The sequence below is a fragment of the Brassica oleracea genome, chromosome C9 (assembly GCF_000695525.1).
Source record: "Brassica oleracea var. oleracea cultivar TO1000 chromosome C9, BOL, whole genome shotgun sequence".
Lineage (NCBI taxonomy): Eukaryota > Viridiplantae > Streptophyta > Magnoliopsida > Brassicales > Brassicaceae > Brassica > Brassica oleracea.
This window is the reverse complement of record NC_027756.1, coordinates 9226171-9232444: the sequence shown is the minus strand read 5'-3', so window position 1 is coordinate 9232444 and position 6274 is coordinate 9226171.

Genomic DNA, 6274 nt, shown 5'->3' with positions numbered 1-6274 from the left:
TTTTTTAAAACGACTTTAAAATACAAAAATGAGGACACCTTATATGTTATATTTTTCTTATATGTTAGACTTTTTCTTATATGTTATATTTTTGAATTTTTTAAAACGAATTTAAATTACAAAAATGTAAGTTTTCCTTAAGTATACGACTAAAAACATTAAAATGACATGTATCAATTCGATGGTTGATTTGAAAGCTTTCAAAACCATATGGAAGATAAAAGTCAAAATAATTCAACTGTGAAAACAACACTGTTCATTTTTTCAAAAATGTGTTCGATGGAAAAAATAATATTTTTATGTCATAATTTGTTTAATGTCCAATCCGATCAACCCATGCTGTATTAATTATAGTTTTGTTCCATCATTGTTAATAAAAATTGATTTGATCCATTAGAAAGAAATTATATAAAAACAACAAAAAATATTGTATATATATAAATAAAATGATCAAATATATAAAAAAAATTATCGATAATATATAGAAATAAACTCACCCTGCGCAAGACGCAGGTATTATCCTAGTATATTATTAAAACTAAAGAACAAATAAAACTAACATTCCTTTCAACAAATCTAATCTATTAAAACAGAAGTACAAAATTAAACTTACCCTTACACTTGCACAATATTTACAATAACATGCCACTGAAGTATTAAATAACCATAATTTTAAGCTATTAGTGTGTTTTCCTAATTTAATTAATCTTTTCCTAAATAATTATTCTATTTATTAAAAAACATCCATCCACATATCTTTCTTATTAGAAGATTCTATTGTTACAAAAATATTCCTCTTTGTTTAAAATCATAAACGTGTAATTTGAAGAAACAAACAAAATTATAAACAAATTTGAATTAACCCTAATTTTTTCTTAATAATTACAATCTAATGCCTCTGGTTTTTCTATCATTTATCTATATTCCTAAACCATTTAAAATTTGATTGACATGCTTACATGTCAGTTACACCTCTTAACAAACCGACATGACACAAACATAATTTCCAGCTTCAACCGTAAAATTATACCGACCTGTTTTTGCACATACAATAAACCGAATCAGGTCAACCTATTTCATACGCTTAATATTATCCACATAAAATGAAACATTTTTTTTTGTGATCGGCCCATAAAATGAAACATAATTCACATTTTCTAAACATGAAGAATATCACAATCAAGGAAATGTTATTCACCTAAAATTTGATTCCGGTTTTCTGTTAAATACTATCATACCAATCAGGTTGATTTTAAATAATTTTTAACCACACAAACACAATTTTCAGCCTCAATCCTAATATAAAACCAACCTGTTTAATATATAATATACCAAATCGGCTCAACCAAAGACATAAAATGGAGATTCTTGTAGAAATCTTCTAAACATGAAGAACATTAAATTTGAATTCGGTTTTCTGTAAAATACTACCGTACCAAACCCTTAATTTCCAATAATTTTCAACCATACATACTACTGACATACCAAACCGGTAATTTGGTTCCGGTGTATGACATTACATTTCTTTGATTTACTGAATCGGTAATTTCCAACCACACAATCTAAAACTGTAAAGGAAAAAATAAAAAATAAATTAGTGATATTCCATAAGAGCTCCTATATTTTGGCAATCACATTAACTAATACGATCTTAATCTTAGTTAAAATCTCCTATTTTCAGGCTACTCGCATTTCCTAAAATGATATCAATTGGTCAAATAAAATCTAAACTTAACTAATTCATGGAATATTCCTTCCCTATATACTATCACAAAAAATGAAATTAAGGAAATCTTTTAATTAATTCCAATTTCCATCAACAACAATATTCCACACAGTATTTTATTAGGAACTAAGTCGTATATGGAAATAAAAATATATGAACATGATATGGTTTAAAGTTAAACGATTGTAAAGTATTGTGACAAAATAAAAATATCTAAGTTTAACTATGTACAATATGATATACTTTCGAAACTAGGTGTTTTGCCCGCTAATGCCGGCATAATCATTTTATTCTTATTTTAAACACATGTATTACAAATTCAAAGATAATTATGATAAAAAATTGTTTATATTCTCAAAATTTTAAAATCAATATGAAATTATTTATATAACAAATTTATTTATCAAAAATATGTGTTTGTTATTACAAATACTTATTAGTTTATGTCTTATTAATACAAAAAAATCAGTATGATATGTTATTATTTATTCTCTTTAAAATTTCAAATTAAACATCAAATTATTTATATATGAAAAAAAATTTTATCTATAAAAAAATGCTTATTATTTTGTTGAAATTTAAAAAACACTTATATATTAAAGATATAGAAAATTCATAAATCTTTCAAAACACTTCTTTATATTAGTATATTCTTGTTCCAAAGTCTTGAAAAACATGTTTTTGATATTATTATGTTTAATTTTTTATAAACTTCACACAAGCTAAAAATATATATTTATTCTACTAAAACTGAAGTAATAACCAATACTTGCCAACTTTAAAGTGATTTTTTACATCTCCGTCATTCGTTTTTAATTAATTTAAACCCCTTATTTATTGTATTTACCAAATAATCCGACTTCATTTATTACCTCTATTACATTCTTTTTTACTCTTCCTAATTACTTCATTAATTATATTTAGGATAATAATTCGACATTTATTTTACATGCTAACCAAAATAATTTCACAAGTTTGAATGAAACTGATTCATTCATAACAAGAATTCAACATGTTAATATATATTGTTTTAATTTATTTATAGAATCAGTTAGACATGGGCATCCAAGTAGCCGTTAGGATACGGACCAGTTTTCTGGATATCGGATTTTTGTATTTAAAATTAAACTTTGTTCGGATGTTATAAATTTTCGGACGGGATTAGTACTCGGATCCTTCTGGATCCGAATAGGTTTGTATGAAGCTAAAAATATCCAAACAACTTATGTGTTTAAAAATGTCATTAAACAATTTATATAAAAAAAAGTAAAAATTAACACCCGCACGGGTCAAGCTCTAGTTATTATATTAATTGTCATTCCATTCCATGTTTCATTCAGTTTAACTATTTAGTTAATTATATTACCATAATAATAATAGCGCAAATTTTTATTATATAGTTAATCAACATCAATTTTGTACCAATTATAAAAATAAAAATGTATAATAATCGGGTTTTGCATATGGCTAAAAATTCGGTTTATTCTGTTTTACTAAAAAAAAATATATCTTTAGTTTTAATCGGTTGAAAACTACGTAGCCAAACTCATAATTCAAAAGCATAATTTATGTGAAAAAATAATAACTTAAATCAAAATAATAAAAATGTATTACATATATTGTCACTTAATTTTTCACACCATATAACTATTTTACTATAAAAAAAATTGTTCTGTTTTTATTTGTTTACATAATCAGTTAGGCATGGACATTTGTGTACTCATTCAGGTACGGATTGTTTCTTTCGGATATCGAACTTTTTGGATTTTGAAATTAAGTCTACTTAGATATTATAAATTTATGTGTACGTTTCGAGTTGGGTGCTCATGGGTTTAGATAGTTTGGTTCTAATATATAGAAACCTAAAAATATCTAAATAATCAATGTATCTGAAACAGATTCATAATATTTTTATCAAAAATAACTACGGTATTCAATTCAATCCGAATCTCTTAAATACAATTAGTTATACAGCGACATATCTAAAATATATAACATTAATTATGAAAAATAAATATCAATTTATAAGAAGATAAAAACCAACACCCGCAAACTCTAGTTCTTATATTACAACTTATGAGAAAACATTAGATGATAACACTCTACAACCGAGTCTACAGTCGAAAATTGTATTATTCTATGACGATTTATGAATAATGGTTTTACTTGTACCGTAGTGACACTCTATTAAGTTTTTTATTTACTAGTTTGTATACTTGATGATAAATTGTATTTTATAAAACTCTAACCTAAATTTTTTGTAGTAGAAACATTTAGTGAACTTTAATTTAAATGATTAGAGTAAAGGCTTATACAATAATGTATATATCTATTTGTTGCATTATTTCAGATCGGTGTCAGTTACGACCAACACAGCAACCCGAATTTTCCAGCATCTATTGTACAATACACTTTCTATTGTAGAATACACTATATCTCGATCCACTCAACCACGCGGATTTTTGTTTTCATTTATTTTTATATAAATATTTTGTTTTCAATACTAAATTGGTATATATTATAATATATATATGTCTATCAATTTTTAAAACATAATAAGTTTACGGTATATTTTTTCATTGAATAAATTGTTTCAAACTTTCACATGTATTTGTATCTTCTTCTATATATATATATTTTTGGATTATTATTTCACTACAAGAAAACAGCGGCATACTGAGGGAAAAAAATCGTCGGTATGTCGTCGGAATAACGATATTCCGACGACATACCGACGAAAAAAGTCCTCGGAAATAACTCCTCGGAAATTCATCTTTCCTCGGAAATCCCTCGGAAATTTCCGACGGAATTCCGAGGAAATGAATTTCCGAAGAAATTCCGAGGACCACAAGTTCGTCGGAATATTCCGGGGAAGATGACGTCGGAATATTCCGAGGGATAAACTTCCTCGGAATATTTCCAAAATTAAAAAAAAATTATAAATTTATTTTTTTACATTGAAATTCGAAAATATAAAATTAAAATTGAAAAAGAAAACATATTTAAAATACAAAAAATAATAAGATAGTTTTTTTATAAATAAAAAAAATGTTTTATAAATACAAAATTAGTTTTAATAAATATAAATATTTTTATAAATATGAAATCATCTTTTTATAAATACAAAATAGTTTTTATAAATACAAAAATAAAAAAATAGTGTTTATAAATAAAAAAAAATGTTTTATAAATACAAAATTAGTTTTAATAAATATAAATATTTTTATAAATATGAAATCATCTTTTTATAAATACAAAATAGTTTTTATAAATACGAAAAATAATAAAATAGTGTTTATAAATAGTGTTTAAAATTGAAATAGAAAACATATTTAAAATATAAAAAATAAAAAAATAGTTTTTATAAATAAAAAATGTGTTATAAATACAAAATTAGTTATAATAAATATAAATATTTTATAAATATGATATCATCTTTTTATAAATACAAAATAGTTTTTATAAATACAAAAATAAAAAAATAGTGTTTATAAATCAAAAAAATGTTTTATAAATACAAAATTAGTTTTAATAAATATAAATATTTTTATAAATATGAAATCATCTTTTTATAAATACAAAATAGTTTTTATAAATACGAAAAATAATAAAATAGTGTTTATAAATAGTGTTTAAAATTGAAATAGAAAACATATTTAAAATATAAAAAATAAAAAAATAGTTTTTATAAATAAAAAATGTGTTATAAATACAAAATTAGTTATAATAAATATAAATATTTTATAAATATGATATCATCTTTTTATAAATACAAAATAGTTTTTATAAATACAAAAAATAATAAAATAGTATTTATAAATCAAAAAAATGTTTTATAAATACAAAATTAATTTTAAAATATGAAATCATCTTTTATAAATCCAAAAATCAAATTTATATACGAAGAACGTTTTGTATATTTAAAAATAGTTTTTATAAATACAAAAATAATATCCCTCAGTATTTTCAATTTCAATTTTTGCGAAATATTTAGCGGCTTGTTTGCCCGGTTAAATGAAAATATTCCGAGGAAGTTTATCCCTCGGAATATTCTGAGGAAATTCCGAGGAACACTTGATATCCTCGATCGATCGATGGGATAATCTAATCGATCGATCACATTGTTACGCTTTGGTCCATCTTAGTGATCGATCGATGCGTTTTTGGACATAAATCCATCGATCGATCCGTTTATTAAAAAACAATCGAGATTTTGAAACCCCAAACACTAGTTCCTCGGTATTTCCTCGGAATATTCCGAGCACTAGTTTTTGGGGTTTCAAAATCTCGATTGTTTTTTAATAAACGGATCGATCGATGGATTTATGTCCAAAAACGCATCGATCGATCACTAAGATGGACCAAAGCGTAACAATGTGATCGATCGATTAGATTATCCCATCGATCGATCGAGGATATCAAGTGTTCCTCGGAATTTCCTCGGAATATTCCGAGCACTAGTTTTTGGGGTTTCAAAATCTCGATTGTTTTTTAATAAACGGATCGATCGATGGATTTATGTCCAAAAACGCATCGATCGATCACTAA